General features: G+C 47.9%; 1 protein-coding gene across 4 annotated transcripts in view; it reads left to right on the top strand.

The window, feature by feature from the left end:
* The first annotated feature begins 924 nt into the window (after positions 1 to 924).
* The window catches only part of KLHL5 (kelch like family member 5), a 90,191-nt gene continuing 75,060 nt past the window's right edge, over positions 925 to 16,055 (top strand). For 3 of the 4 annotated variants that reach the window (XM_054989864.1, XM_054989865.1, XM_054989863.1), the window contains exons 1-2: positions 925 to 1,010; positions 8,039 to 8,108. The gene's annotated coding sequence lies outside the window, so the exon portion shown is untranslated. Of the gene's footprint in view, positions 1,011 to 6,277; positions 6,302 to 8,038; positions 8,109 to 16,055 lie in introns of those variants that run through there. The other variant, XM_054989866.1, reaches the window with a different exon arrangement.

Raw genomic sequence — 16,055 nt, 5'->3', positions numbered from 1 at the left:
ACGCAACACTTGGAGCGGCTCACCGGGGCTTCAAGGGGGCTTATCGTCATCTGGGTCCCCACAAAGCAGATTCTGAGGTCAGCAGCAAATTTACTCAGCCAACCCAAAGAGGGATAAACCCGGTTGCTTTTTCCCAGCTGGAACGCGGGGTGGGACGGAGTTCCGGAACCTCTTGAGAATGGTCACATGGCCGGTGGCCCCGCGCCCCCCCCCCCCCGATCTCCAGACAGAGGGGAGCTGAGATTTACTCGGCCCTCCGCATTCAGCCGCACGGAGGGCCGTCTCAACTCGCCTCTGTCTGGAGATCAGGGGGGCGGGGCCACCGGCCATGTGACCATTTTCTCCGAGGGCAACCCGCTGAGCCCCGCCACCTCTTTCCCCAGAAAAAAAGCCCCGGATAAACCACAGTCCTTCCTTCAGCTCGGCGCCGGGGTTCAGCCTTCGCAGACCCGGCCTACAACGGAGCCCCTCAGGCGGCCACCCGGGCCCTTCGCGCCTGCTTCGTCCGGTGTTTTTTTAAACCGTGTTCTTCCCGGAACGCAACCGCCGCACGGGCCACCCGCTCCCCCCAAGGCGGCCAAATCCTCTCACGGACCGAAAACAACCCCGACGGCGAGAGCCCCCCCGCCCCCTTCTGCGCAGAAGCCCCGCCCCTCGGCGCCCCGCCCCCTCGAACGGCCCCGCCTTCGGAGCGGCCCCTCCCCCCCGTCCCGCGAAAGAGCGCACGCGCACAAGGGCGGCCGGGAACGCCAATCGGCGGCCTAGAAAGAACTCCCCGCCCCTTGGAGCGGCCGAGGCGGCGATTGGTCGGCTGAGGTCGGGGCGGGGTCAGGAGGCGAGAGACTCCCGGGCGGTCTCGCCCCACCTCAGTGGGCGGGGCTGGAGGAAAGGGGGCGTGGCTCCTCCTCACGCGCGGGGCGGGGCGCGGGCGCGGGCGCGCCGCCGTCCTTCGCGCCTTCGCGGCCGGCCGGGCCGGGAGCCGCTCGTCTTCCCCGGGCGCCGCAGCTGAGGTGAGAAGCGGGGCGGCGGCAGCAGCAGCAGCAGCAGAAGGGCCTTCCCGGCCCTCTCCTCAGCTGCGGCGCCCGCGGGCCTGCGCTGTGGGTGGGGGGCGGCTGGCCGGCCGGCCGGCCTCTCTCGCCTTTCGGAGGCCGGAGGAGGGGAAGGGCGCGGGTTGAGCCGCGGGAGCCGGTTGGGCCGCCCGGGGGGCGGGGCGGGGGAGAGGAGAGGCAGGGGGAGCCCCGCGAGCTCGCAGGGAGGGCTCCTGGCCATGTGCAGAGCGCCCTTTCGTCCGCGGCGCTTGTGGCCCGCAGCAGCGCCCTTGTGGAGACGCGGGACCTCGGGCTGGCCGCCGCCGCCGCCGCCGCCCTTGGAGCCCGGAGCCCGCCGAAATAGAACCTAGCCGGCCTGTTAGATGCCGCAAGGCTCCCGTCGGTGTTTTCCACGATCTCTCCCGCTCCCGGAGGGTCTTTTGGGATGCAGCAGCGTTCAATTGAGGAGGGGGAAGGGGCGTCCTGCCTTTTAACCGCTTGGCCCTACGTGCAGGGCAGGTTTCATTTCGACCCATTCAGCGATTCTTTAATCCGGTTTTGTGGCATTTGAAAGCTTAATAAAATTTCGCTCTAGTTTAAGGTCAGCTCGATTAGAACTCGCGGCTATTTCAGATGCACTGAGTGACTCATCTAAGGAGGCGGGCTTTAGCCCCCAAAAGCTGGGATAAAACTCTGTCAGTCTTTAAAGTGCTGTCAGTCTCTTTAATGACTTCAGTTGTAAGTACCGACCCAGCGAGAGAACTAACATGACCTCGAGAGGCTGGGCTTGTGGTTGCGTAGTGCGACCCCCCCCCCCCCCGCCCGCCCGCCCCCCAGGCAAATCCTGCACAGTCAGACCTCCCGCATCCCCGGAGAGGGAAGAGGCGAGGGGGCAGCCACCCTTGGCCAGGCTGTTGCATGTGTTCAGATTCAGGTTTTGATCTTGGTCGTGATAAACTTGGCACGTATTCAGGCTTACATACAAAGAGTTTTGAGCCCTTAGGCGGCTTGATTTTTGTTCTGGATATCTTAGAAGTCAAATCTGTTGAATTCACTGAGAATATCCTCCAGATTCGAGTCCAGTTACAGTCTAAATATGCTGGTTCATCGGTAAGTATCGTAACCGCAGCCGGCTCTTATTCCGGCAAGGGGTTCCTGTGACCTGGGGAGTTAATGGAAAGCAGCACCACAGTAATTAAAACTTAATTACCATGAACTGTGGTTCGTGACCTGTGCAGAGAGATTAGATGGGTTTCCTTCCCCTGCTGCTCCATGTTATTTTGTCAAGTACAATAGATTAAGGGGATGTGGGAGCTGGGATGGCAGGGGGAGGGAGGGAGGGTGTGTGTGTGTGTCACAGCTGTTGCGGTGGGCTGCCTTTTCCAGGCAATAGGTTAGATTATTGGTGACTAAGAGGAGAGTGGAAAATCCATCTGCATCTGTGGTGATTTATCGTTCCTCGTTAAGAATAGAATTCTGTTTCTGAGAAAGGGAGGACTAATGCAGACGCTCTGCCGGGGGGGGGGTGTGTGTGTCACATTTTTTATATATTCCGTTCAGGGCCTTTCCGTCCATGATGCTCTCTAAGACGGAGAGAGGGACAGACTGACTCATTTTTTATGTTGAGGCCAAAGATGATCTCTCTGGGCAGTGCATTTCCCCAGTGTTCAGGTGCCCGTATCTTGTCACGGAGACAGTGCAACTCTTATCAGGAGCTGCAACCTGGACGCTGCTGAGCCCCTTAGGTGGATCTCTCTAAGTTAACAAGAGGTGTAGCTCAAGTCACCCCTGTCTGAAAGCAAAGCTGTTTCATCACAGACATATAATTACATAATTATATTAACATAAAAGAAGGGGAAAAAACAAAATTTTGTCTCAGAATATAATTATCTGCTGGGCAAGTCCAGGCAGGATGCAATGAAGTTTTTTGCTTCAAGTCTGGGGTCTGTATCTTTAAAGGGAGAGGATGTGGGATGCTTTTATTCTTTAAACGCAAGCTGTGATCCCTCCCCCCCCCCCCCTAACATAAGAGCCTTGTAGTCCATGTGAACAAAACTGGAATAGCAAGCAGAATCACTTGCCAGTTAAGATCTCCACCTTGCTCGTAAGGATGCACTGACTAGAAAAATCCTGCTCATTAACAACTGGATGAGTGTGCAAGGTGGTTAAAATGGATTGGTAACTAACACATCTTGCAAGAGTTTCTTACTATTCCACTATGCTACTGGAGTTTTACAGGATTTGTATAATTGGATAAATAATTCCTGTGTGTGTTTTAAGTAAATTTTGACGCAAGTGTACCCTGAGATGGTAACTCAGTAGGTTTTTGCTTCTGCTGGTACATGTGTGTGTTATGTGCTGTCAAGTCGCCTCCGACCTATGGCAACCCTATGAATGAGAGACCTCCAAAACATCCCATCATTAACAGACTTGCTCAGATCCTACAAACTGGAGGATGTGGCTTCTTTGATTGAGTCCAGCCATCTTGTTTTAGGTCTTCCTCTTTTCCTACTGCCTTCCACTTTTCCTAGCATTATTGACTTTTCCAGAGAATCTTGTCTTCACATGATATGACCAAAGTATGATAGCTTTAGTCTTGTCATTTTAGCTTTTAGGGAGAATTCAGGCTTGACTTGCTCTAGTACCCACTTATTTGTTTTTTTGGCTGTCCATGGTATCCGCAAAACTCTCCTCCAGCACATTTCAAAATAATAAATTTTCTTCCTGCCAGCTTTCTTCACTGTCCAACTTTCACATCCATACATGGCAGTGGGGAATGCCATAGTTTGTATTATCTTGATCTTTAAGGATCTTCTCTAGCTCCCTCACAGCTGCTCTGCCAAGTCTCAGTCTTCATCTGATTTCTTCATTGCAGTCTCCCTGTTGGTTGATGATTGAGCCAAGGAATAGAAAATTTCAGTTTGTGTTATTCCTCAATAGTCATTACTTTTTGTCTTCTTGATGATCAGATGTAATCCTGCTTTGGCACTTTCTCCTTTAACTTTCATCAGTAGTCGTCTCAAGTCTTCTCTATTTTCTGCTAGTAGCGTGGTGTCATCTGCATATCTCAAATTGCTACCTTCCACTAATTTCCACTCCACTGTCTTCTAGATCTAATCCAGCTTTCCTTATGATATACTCTGCATAGAGGTTAAACAGATAGGGCAATAATATGCATTCTTGTCTGACACCCTTGCCAGTTGGAAACCATTCTGTTTCCCCATATTCTGTCCTGACAGTAGCCTCTTGTCCAGAGTACAGGTTGCGCATCAAAACAGCCAGATGTTGTGGCACCCCCATATCTTTTAAGACTCTCCATAGCTTTTCATGATCCATACAGTCAAAAGCTTTGATATAATCTATAAAACACAGGCGTACTTTCTTCTGAAATTCCCTGGTGTGTTCCATTAGCCCTCATAAATTTGCAATAATAATAACAACAACATTTGATCTATATACCGCCCATCAGGATGACTTAACGCCCACTCAGAGCAGTTTACAAAGTATGTTGTTATTATCCTCACAACAACAATCACCTTGTGAGGTGGATGGGGCTGAGAGAGCTCCTAGAGGCTGTGACTGACCCAAGGTCCCCCAGCTGGCTGCAAGTGGAAGAGTGGGGAATCAAACCTGGTTCTCTAGATTAGAGTCCCGCGCTCTTAACCACTGCACCAAACTGGCTCTTAATGTGATCTCTTGTGCCTCTTCCTTTTCTGAATCCAACTTGAACATCTGGCATCTCTTGTTCCGTATATGGTAAGAGTCTTTGCTGTAGAATTTTGAGCATCACTTTGCTTGTGTGGGAAATTAACATGATTGTCCGATAGTTGCTGCACTCTTTGGCATCCTCTTTTTTTGGAATGAGAAAGACTGAGCGTTTCCAGTCAGTGGGCCATTGTTTTGTTTTCCATATTTGTTGACAGATTCTTGTTAAGATTCTGATGGACTCCATTTCTGCAGTTTGAAATAGCTCTATTGGTATTCCATCTACTCCAGGTGTTTTGTTTCTTTGTCTCTGCATGCAGGTCACTGAAAAGCTGCATTTAGAATTTTGACCCTATTTCTATCGCTTTTTGCTTTTGCTTCTCGTCTACCTTTTGCAATTTTAAGAGTTTCCTCTGTCATCCATTTAGGCTTCTCCTTTCTTTTGGCTACAGGAATAGTCTTTGCACATTCTTCCTTGATAATATCTCTGGTTTCAGCCCATAGTTCTTCTGGCTCACGATCAATTAAACAGTATTGCAAATCTGTTCCTTACCTGCTCTTTAAATTCTTCAGGAATATTTTTTAGATTGTGTTTTGGCACTATGATTCTTTTAATGTTTCTCTTCAGCTTTATTCTAATTTTTTTATATTAGCAACTCATGATATGTATCGCAATCAATTCTTGGTCTTGTTTTAGCAGAGAGAATAGAGCTTCTCCATCTTATGCTTCCAATTATATAATCTATTTTGTTCCTATTTTGGTCACCTGGTGATTTCCACATATATAATCATCTTTTTGGTAGCCTGAAACATGTCTTAGCAATGAACAGGTTGTTGATGTCACAAAATTCTGTGCACTGCTCTCCTGCTTCATTTTATGATCCTAGTCCAAATTTTCCAACTACATTTGATTCTGCTTTATCTCCTACTTTTGCATTCCTGTCACCTATGATTATCAGCATATATTGTTTAGGTGTATGATCAGTTCCTTCTTGGACATTTGCGTAAAAGTTTTTAATTTCTTCCTCCTCAGTAACTATAGTTGGAGCATAAACTTGAATGATGGTTATGTTAACAGGCTTTCCCTGAAGTCTGATTGATATTACTTGGTCAGTCTTTGCATTGTAGCTCTTAACTGCTTGTGCTATGTCTTGCCTCACTATTAGAGCAACATTGTTTCTTTTGAGTTCATTTCCACAGTAAAACACTGTGTAATTTTCTGATTGAAAATATCCTGAGTTGGTCCACATTACTTCACACCCAGGACTGCAATGTTTAAACATTCCATTTCTTGTTTTACGATTTCTAGCTAACCTGTTTTCATACTTCTCGTGTTCCATGTTCCTATTATGTGTGTCGCACAACTTTGGATGTTCCTTTTGCATCTATTCACGTCTGCAACTGGACGTCCTTTCGGCTTTAATCCAGTCCCATCATTAAGAATAGCACTATTTGTACTTATCCTCAGCTCTTCCTCAGTATCCAATTGAGTGCCATCCGACCTGGGGGTCCTGTCTTTCAGCACTATATCTTTTTTCATTTTGGATTGTCTCATCATAGTTTTCAAGGTAAGAGATTAGCAGAAGTGGTTTACCATTATCGCCTTCTGCTTCGCAGTTCTAACCAGGGTTAGTTGAAGTGACACTGCCGTCGTCTGTGAGAGATCCTCCACCAGTGTCACCTTCCACTACTGCTGCTGCCCAGTAGCTGACCTTCAAGGATTCCTCCGCTCCCATCGCCATTGGAACATCCAGTTCTCTTCTGTTGAGGTGGCCGTCGATTCCTGAAGGGGGTGGAGGCATCTTAGTTTGGTGTCTCAGCTTTGACCATTTCACCTTGAGTGACTCTTCCAGGAGTTTAGACTCTTGACCAAGCCTGCGTCAGCTTTACTGACACACTCAAACCCCCTCACCGCATTAAGGTGTGTATCCAAGAGGGAGCTGCTGGTACATTAACTGGCATAAATATCAGGTCAAAGTGACTGGTGTGGCCTCGGGATGTTTTCTGACTCACTTTGTATGTGTCATGTACAGTTAATTGGTCGGTTACCTTCTAATACATGCATTATATGCAGTATTGTGTTGAGAGTATATATTTATAATTGCTTAATTTTAAGCATGCTTACATGGTAATAGATTTCACTAGCATCTTTTTTTTTATATGTAGTGCCTGCTAAAAAGAAACAGCAGACTCAGCTCTAAAAAGGCTTAATTTGTGGCCTGGATTAGACTGGATTTAAGAGCCAAATGTCACAGTTGAACCTCCTAATAAAACAGGTTAGGGATCAGTGGGCTGGATCCAAACTTAACACGTTCAGAAGGGACTTTCACAAGTTAATGTTCTGCACCTTAGTTGCACCTCAGCCATTTTATTTTCTTATTTATTTATATTTATTTATATTTCAATTTATATACCGCCCATCCCCAGGGGCTCTGGGCGGTGAACAGTTAAAATCGATAAAAACAAAAACTAAAATCCATATACAAATAATAAAACAAATTAACAAGGTGCAGTGGTGGGGAGAACCTTCCCCACCCCAAAGATGGGAGGCCGACATGGCACCGCCCCCTTCAATCACCAAACGCCTGGCGGAACAGCTCTGTCTTACAGGCCCGGCAGAACGATAATATGTCCCGCTGGGCCCGGGTTTCCATTGACAGAGCGTTCCACCAGGCTGGGGCCAGGACTGAAAAGGCCCTGGCCCTGGTTGAAGCGAGGCGGGCTTCCTTAGGGCCGGGGACCACAAGTAAATATTTATTCGCTGATCGAAGCGATCTCCGGGGAACGTACAGGGAGAGGCGGTCCCGAAGATATGCCGGTACCAACCCGCTCAGGGCTTTAAAGGTAAGAACCAACACTTTGAACCTGATTCGGAATTCAACCGGAAGCCAGTGCAGCTGGCGCAGGACAGGTGTGATGTGTGACTGGTAAGGTATACCAGTCAGGACCCGTGCTGCCGCATTCTGGACCAGTTGTAGTTTCCGGATCAGGCCCAGGGGTAGCCCAGCGTAGAGTGAGTTACAGTAATCTAGCCTGGAGGTGACCGTTGCATGGATCACTGTAGCCAGGTCCTGGGGCGTCAGGTAGGGGGCAAGTTGCCTGATCTGACAAAGATGGAAAAATGCAGACTTGGCAACCGCCGTGACCTGGGCCTCCATCGATAGGGAGGCATCCAGGAGCACACCCAGACTCTTTACCACTGGCAAAGTTGCCAGTGGTGTCCCATCCAGGGCAGGGGTGGGACTTCATGCATTACTTCATGCATTACTTCATGTTATTCAGTAACTGTCTTTTTTCTTTTTCAGGACTCTTCTTATTTCTGGAATGTCTCAAAGGAGAAGAGTATGGAACTGTATATCTAGAAAAGCAATATAGGTAACTTGCTTTTTAAAATCATGCTCACAATCTTTCCAAGTTGGACTTCACTTAAGTTTAGTGCTAAAGGTAATTGATGTTAAAAGAAGACTGTTGTCCTGAGTTCATGGAAAAATTGCAGTCCTGTGCATATTTACTAGGGAGTAAGTCTCAGTGAACACAGAGCCAAACTAGATGAGACACCTGACACGTGGAGGACACACATTGGTTTCCCGTAAGTTTCCACGGGAAGTGTAGTGAGAAAGAACCTCTGCCAGGGAGAAGAGGGAGAGAAACCCTCTTCTCCCTGGCAGAGGTTCTTTTTCTAGGTGTCTCGTCTAGTCCACTTGGCTCCCTCTCGCCACTGCTGGCGCACTCGGCTCCTTCTGGCTGCCGAGTGCATTTAGGGGAGCAAGGGGAGTGTGCTCCCTCTGATTGCTGCCGGCGCTCTGGGCTCCCTCTGATCGCTGCCGGTGTGCTCGGCTCTCTCTCGCTGCCGCCATGATGCTTCCCTTGCTCCCCTAAATGCACTGCACAGCCAGAGGGAGCTGAGTGCGCCGGCGGCGGTCAGAGGGAGCTGAGCAAACTGGCAGTGACGAGTGGGAGCTCACTCGCCTTGCTCCCCTAAATGCACTTGGCTCCCTCTGACTACCGCCAGCACGCTCCCCTCGCTCCCCTAAATGCACTCCACAGCCAGAGGGAGCCAAGCACGCTGGCAGCGGCAAGAGGATCGTGCTCCCCTAAATGCACTCGGTAGCCAGAGGGAGCCGAGTGTGTCAGTGGCGGTGAAAGGGAGCCGAGTGGACTAGATGAGATGCCTAGAAAAAGAATCTCTGCCAGGCTGAAGAGGGATGAGGTGGTTTCTCCAGGCATCTCATCTACTCTGCTGGGTTCCCTCTTGCCACTGCCGGCGTGCTCGGCTCCCGCTGGCTGCGGAGTGCATTTAGGGGAGTGAGGGGAGCATGCTGGTGGAGGTCAGAGGGAGCGCGCGCCCCTCGCTCCCTTAAATGCACTCCACAGCCAGCGGGAGCCATACAGCAGCCACTTGGCAGCAACTCGGCAGTCTTTCCAACACGATTGCACCAAACCAAGTGAAAAAGTTGGGAATGACATAACTGTCACTGCTTCAAAACAAAGCTGTAGGGGGATCAAAGTAGCTCTGATGAAGCAGCCTTAGATCCCGCCCCCCCCCCCTAATTAAAGCCATGTCTGTATAAGCTGTGGTGAGAAAAACCTGCTCTTATTGTACGTGGCCTGAGGTTTCATTTTGATGTAATAGATGGTGACTTATTCCCCTGATGATTGTCTGGTGTAACCTCTGCCGTTTTGTACAGCTACATATGGAAGTAAACAACATTCAAGTGACTGAACAATACAGGATTAGGGAATAAGCACAGAGGTGTTTCAAAGGATTTTTTCTGTAAATGCTTGAGCAGATTTCCATTTGCATCAGTGTCATTTGCCTAAGTGTCATTTCTGAGGATTGCTGCTTCTCGCATTCCAAGTGACGAATGCATTCCATGGTAGATACGTTCGTACGTCAGAGCAGGCACAGGCTGTCCTTCTTGGACATGATGGTGGCAGCCGGGGAACCACTTCCTGGGCTTGGCTACGGCCCTGCTGTCCTTTTTTAGCAGTTCACTCCATGTGGGCGGGGCCAGTGACAAGGGCGCTTTCCGCTTGTTCATCACACACAGTCCCAGTCCAGAGATGGTTGTGTAGGAAGGGTCCTTGTGACGAGCCTTGCCCATGTGGTGTCGAACCTTTAGCAGTAGTAACACTGTGGGATGAAGCCATATTAAAGGCTACTGTCATATCGAAAGGGTATGCTTGCCACAGAATTGAAATGGTTATTTTTTAAAAGTGCCGGAAGCACAAAAAGCAGGCTTCGCCACGCAGTGATTCATCCTAGTGCCCTTATGTTATCATTCGTGCTGTCTTATTTCCTTTAACATATAAGATCTTATCTTTGGTTTCAAGATACAGAACAGTTTGTTAAATGTCACAGTGCAATCCTATGCAGAGTATGAAATGAATGGGTTTAGGCTAGATTAATTCTGCGGAGGATTGCACTGTCCGTCTCTTTCATTCATATGGAGTCTGGCTATTTCAACTGGCTAAAATAGACTTTCCTTTGCAAACAGAAATTCCTCTTACTCTCATTCAAGCTTGAAACAAACTGGTGGGTGGTTCTCCAGAAGAACCATTTTAATTTAAAAGGAGTGTACTTTTATGGAAATATGAAATAGGCCATTCTTAAATATTTAGGATATGTGTTCAGGAAGTATGCCTGTTGCAGTTATTTTAATGTAGTGGTGTAACTCATTTCCATATTTCCATAGAACTTTTAGCATTCTTCAAAGTGCTCCACATGCATTATGTCATCAGCCCAGTAAAGGAAGTTGGTAGCCTTATTTGTGTATTATGCTTGGGTGTGGACACTGAGGGAAGGTTGTTCGCCTTGTCAGGAGTGAGATTTGACCCAAGGAACATTCTGCATGGGAGCTATAACTTGATAGCCAAGTCTCTGGGGAAGAGGTGTGTCAGTTCTTCCACAATTTCTTCCAGCTGGTTTGCATGTCCATTAATGTCAGGCAGGCAAGCCAGCCTGCCTGCCATACCTGGGAATGTATTGCTGCTGCGGGGAAGGGGAGTGGGGTAGCTTCACCCTTCACTGTATCTTGCTTTGCTTAGGCCGAGTGGTGTTATCAATGCAGCTGGAGCAGTGTGTCTGGGAACAGACCCTGGGAATTTCAGCTCTGCCTCTCTTTCAGGACTTTCGCGCCCACTTCAACTGACTCTTGTTTGGACTGGGGGGAAGGGACTGGAGGTATGACCTTTCGGGGAGGACTTGGCTTTGGCATTCCAGGCAATTACTCTGTACCGTTTTACTAGTATGGATTGCTGATAAAGACCTTCAGTTTCTATAGCTGTGTCTGATGAAGTGGAGAGCCTGAGAGAGTCCTCTAGGGAAGCCTGACGATAAACTGCATCTGGACTGGAAAGCCTGGGCTGAGCTGGAACCACTAACCTTTTGTCACAACAAGGACTCACAGCTTTATTTTTTTATCATTCTTTATTTTGTTAGCTGATTCTTTGAGCTAAGAGGTGGGATATAAATGAACTAAACAAATTGGTGCACTTGTGAAAAAATGTAAACTGTCTCCTATCTCACTCTGCTCCCTCCCCAAACCTGTTCTGTGCCATTTTATTGCTAAGGTACAGCTCTGGAGAGAGTTTCTTTGAACAATTCTTTTTCCTGTATCCATGCTCTAGTTGACCTGAAAACTCTTAATTGAACCCACTGTTCTTGGGGCGGAGCCTCAATTCTAAGGCCAAACTGAAAGCAGAGTGAGGAAAAGGTCGCCCTGCCCACAAACTGCCTGCAAACAACCTTCGAAGAATCAGTTTCAGCATCTTGGTATATCAGGCTCTGGCATGGATTGAGAACAAGATGTAGGAGCTGTCTCTGTTGTGTTGAGTCTTTATCAGTTATGGGGATGGAGGGATCCAAGTCAAAGGGTAGATGAGAAAGAGAAAGACACAGAGCTTAACTGAGTCTCTAAGGAAGCCAAAGGACTGTGGGAAAAGTGTACTGGATCTACTGAACTTTTATCATATTCATAAAGAACCAGATAGATCCTTGCTGTGTTTTCAGCATAAGCTGTTGATCATGTGACTAGCCGTATGCTTTAATTTTGAGCTTGTTCATCCATTTTAGAGTTATTAGCATCTTTAAGATGCTGCTGCAGTGAGCCAGTGAAATATGGGGTTAGAGTGTTGGACTAGAACTGAGGGAAATCCAGTAGAACAGCAGGATTTGAGTCCAGTGGCACCTTAGGGACCAACACAATTTTCAGGGTATAAGGTTTTGGGTCAAAGGTCTCTGGTGGAAATCCAGGTTCACATTCCCATTTGGCCATGAAACTTACTGGGTGACTTTGGGATAGTCTCTGTTTTATCCTAGACTTACCTCATAGGGTTGTCGTGGGGATAAAATGGAAGAAGAGAGAACCAGGAATGCTGCCCTGAGTGCCGTGTCTGTGCCCCATCCATGCCATTATTTGATGCTGACCTGTTGTTCTGAACCAGTGTTTCAGGCTGTACCTTGATGTCATATTGCCAGTGCCATAACTGCTTTGCTCTCACAGGCTTACTGAAGCTGCGGGAGTCTTATCTAACGGCTTTGGAAGCTCTCAGTGCTTCTGATCTTGTACACGGCTCGCTTGCATGAATTACTGTGTTTCAACTTTGATCTCCTGCTTTCTCAGTGTCTAGACTTGGTAGTAAAAATATGTGAGACGTTCTCAGGATGGGTTCGTGCCAAAAGTCCTGTTTTACTGATGGGAGGGGGGAGGAGTAAATGTGTTCGTTAAGAGGAATGGTTTTCCCATGTGTTGCCATTCCCGTCAACCTGTTTTTACTGCTTAGTTGCTTACCTTGCTTCTGAGTAATCCTATGGACATATCTGTGGAAATGATCTGATTCCTGAATGAAACCTTCTAACCAAGAGCCTGGCTTCTTGCTGTGATGGTACAGGGGTCTATCTGCCGTAGCCTGTCATCCATCGTCTGACACTGAGCTCCTTGGAGACCGGGGATAAAAATGTAATTGTTGTGGAACAGCTCCGACTCCTCTGAGGAAGAGCAGCTGGATTCCAGGCCTGTCAGCCCCCAGCCGGCTGCAGCTGAGCAGCCAGGAGGTGTCCTCTCCCCACCCAGAGCCAGCAGTTCAGGATCAGCCAGCTGCCCTGTCCCCTCCAGGATCCCCAGGCCCACGAGAGTGCTGTCGGCACACGTACCGAAGGGGCTTACTGACAAGATGCAGGTCAGCAAGCCTGAGAGCTCAGCCCCGGCCAGCCGTTCCAGAGGAAGGAGGGACTCCGCCAGAGGAGACTTGTAGCAGCTTCACGCAAGACCCACAGCGTATGAGAGCGTGCGGGAGGGGCCCTTCACCGTGGCTTCAGCGCATTCCCTGGGACACAGACCTGTTGCTTGCTCTTATCAGACTGCTTCTCTGACTGCTGATCTTGGCCTGCCCTCGACAACTCTTGTGTCTTACAGACTCTGCTTATCCAGCTCTGGCATCCTGCCCTGCCAGCTGGCTCCAGTTATCTGCCAGCATAAACCTTGCCAACGCCGGCTCCTGCCTGAAGCAGAACAGTAGTGGGTATTGGTTGCAGTTGATGATTCAGCAGAGCACAGTCTGGATTTGTTCACATCATTGATATTGGGGTGTGTGTTGAAAAGGTCTTAGGAATCTGCGCTCTCAGATGAGTCCTGGTGCCATGTCTGTATGCCGTGTTTATGCTGGGTTTTGGTGACGGCAGGTCCTGGTGCTAGCAGGAGGTCAGTTCCACGTGTTCCGCCTGGTTGTGTGAATGGGTCTTAAATCCTCTAAAATGCGCTGCTGCCTCGGACTTGTGAGTTTTATCACTGAACTCTGTTTTGATGCAAGCCACTTTTCCCGGTCTCCTTATTATTTAGGAGTTGCATATGTGAAGAAATGATGATTAATTGCATTGCAAGTTATTTCACTGCCTAATCTCTCAAAAAAGCATACTCTGAGCAAAAGTAAGAGCGCTCAGTTGGCAGCTCTTAATAAATTAATCCTGCTGCCTTTAGAAGCCCAGTGCAGCATGGGAAATCCCTGCTTTCAGTCCATGTAAAATTAATGTTAATAAAACCAATATTCTGTTTCAACTATTCTGCTTATTTCGAGACAAATATAAGGGAATAAATCTTCAGAAGAAAATAAATTCTACTTATGTCTGGCTGAAATATAATTGGAGTTGTTGACCCTGGTTACCTGTTCTCATTTCTAGTACTGTCATATGGTCTAAGGATTTGTAAATGACAGTGCGTTATATTAAGGCCAGAAGATACAAACAATGTTTTAGTGTTCTCACCTTTGCATTGAGTGTCTGCGCAGGGCCCAGGAGGAGTCTTAGCCCCGTGGCTAAGACTGCACTTCCATGAGGGGCCTTTTAATTCGGGATAGATAAGCGGCAACTTACAGGACTGTTATGAGATGGTGCAAAGGAAACCATTAGTTAGCTTTAAATATATGACAAAGTATGCACAGATATTTGTTGTCCTGTTGCCATGTCTGGCCAAACAGAATTCGCAGGTTTTTGAAACAAAAGACCTGTAAGGGGTGTAAGTGGCCATGAGTGTACCCAACCTGAGCAGCAGTGCTGCTCTCAAAACTCTTCCACCTCTCTGAAAAATACAGCCTGGCACTGCCCGGAAAGGGAGGCTGCTCGGGAGCCTGGGTAAACCGTGCCGAGTTTTCTGAAGGTGTGGCACAAAACCAAAATTCAGTAATTAAGTATAAGAAGGACTTCAAATAACTGATAGCAGAGATACTTTAGCTGTCTGTTTTCATTCTGAAACATTACATATAAATGTTTTGTATTGAAGGGAAAAATAGAATGTGTCCTACATTCAGCTTGCCCCTGTTCTCAGATGGTTTCCTCTGAGTGTTCTAGTGGCTTTTAAAAATCATGACGGTGGTGTGTGTGTGTGTGTGTGTGTGTGTGCCCTCCCCCCTAAGATTTTGTACAGGAAAGAGTTAACCGGACAAGTAGCAGATCCTGAGACTGCAGCAAAGGAGTTGCATTCCCCCCCACCCCCCACCCCGTTAGTGGTTTAGGACGAGTGTGTGTGTGTATGTGTGTGTCAGCCTTAGAAAGCGCTCTAATAGATGCTGTTAGAACTGTAATGCTAAGAGGGCAGGAATGAATGGGCTGCTTTGATGTAGTTTTTTCTGAGGGAAGTGATTTTCCCTCTGGTTTGGTGGTGGGGGGGCCCGTCTCTGCTGATCAGTCAGAGTGTTTTCTATCTGCATTTGAATGCAAAGTCTCCCCCCCCCCACTCCGCTGGCCATGAATAGGCAGACCATGCGTTTCTCTTGTCCTGGTTGGATGCACAAATCTTTTTTATGTGCTGCTGCTTCCCCCGTTGCCTAGACGATAACTTGTGCTCGTTGAAGATGTCTGGCTCTCGTAAAGAGTTCGATGTGAAGCAGATTTTAAAAATCAGATGGAGGTGGTTCAGTCACCAGCACTTGACTCCTCACTGTAGCGCTGACTGCCAACTGGGAGACTTCTGGGACACAGGACACAATGCCAGCACTGGTGGGGTGAAGTTTTTACATCCAGGGAACCCAGCCCTACCTCTGACACCCATGGGCTTCCAAGGGTCCAGCCACCAGGATTGCCAGAATTCACCTTCTTGGCCGATGTCATCTAGCTCTGAAGCGCCCGCCTTTGAGTTCACCCCGGAGGACAGCGGAGGCACACGTTGGCTCGATAGACCAGAAGCGGGGGATGGGACACGTGAAGAAGAAAACGTATCCGACAGCAGTTTGTGCAGGTTGTTACTTCCTATTGTGAGAAATTGATTATGAATTTCGGTATGGTGTAATTTGGGGTATAAAAATACGTCTTCCATTGTCATGCAGAGAAAAACGGCCAGATGTATAAATACTGTATTATTGGCAGCATAGACACATGTGCAACTTCAAAATGTAGCTTTTACCCGTGTTGCTAACCTGTATCAAAATGGTTTCTAAAAAGGATGAAAACGTAGTTGCGCTTGCTGCAGAAAGCAAGTTCATTTTTTAGACTCTCGGGAAGAAAGGTAACAGAACTGGCTCTTTTAAATCTGGTCTGTGGGTATGCCGTATGTTTCACTGGATTAGCGTGACCTATTTTTATAGTTACGTTATTTTGGTTGCGAAGCTGAATGGAAGGTCAAATAAAGATTTGTCTGAATCCATGTAGTTGAAATGAGGTTGGGCATCATAATGTGCAGAATATGTAGCGGGCACTGTCTTCGTCAGGCACCCCAAATCACACTTTACTGTAGCATAAAGATAACAGAAAGTATTAAGCATTTGCTTTTTTAAAAAAGTGTTTTCAGTTGTGCAGCCATAGAATTCCATTGCGGCATGTATTTTTTCCTC

This window comes from Eublepharis macularius, chromosome 10 (genome assembly GCF_028583425.1).
Source record: "Eublepharis macularius isolate TG4126 chromosome 10, MPM_Emac_v1.0, whole genome shotgun sequence".
Lineage (NCBI taxonomy): Eukaryota > Metazoa > Chordata > Lepidosauria > Squamata > Eublepharidae > Eublepharis > Eublepharis macularius.
Note: the sequence above shows the minus strand (reverse complement) of the source record. Positions and strands in the feature narration are given on the sequence as shown.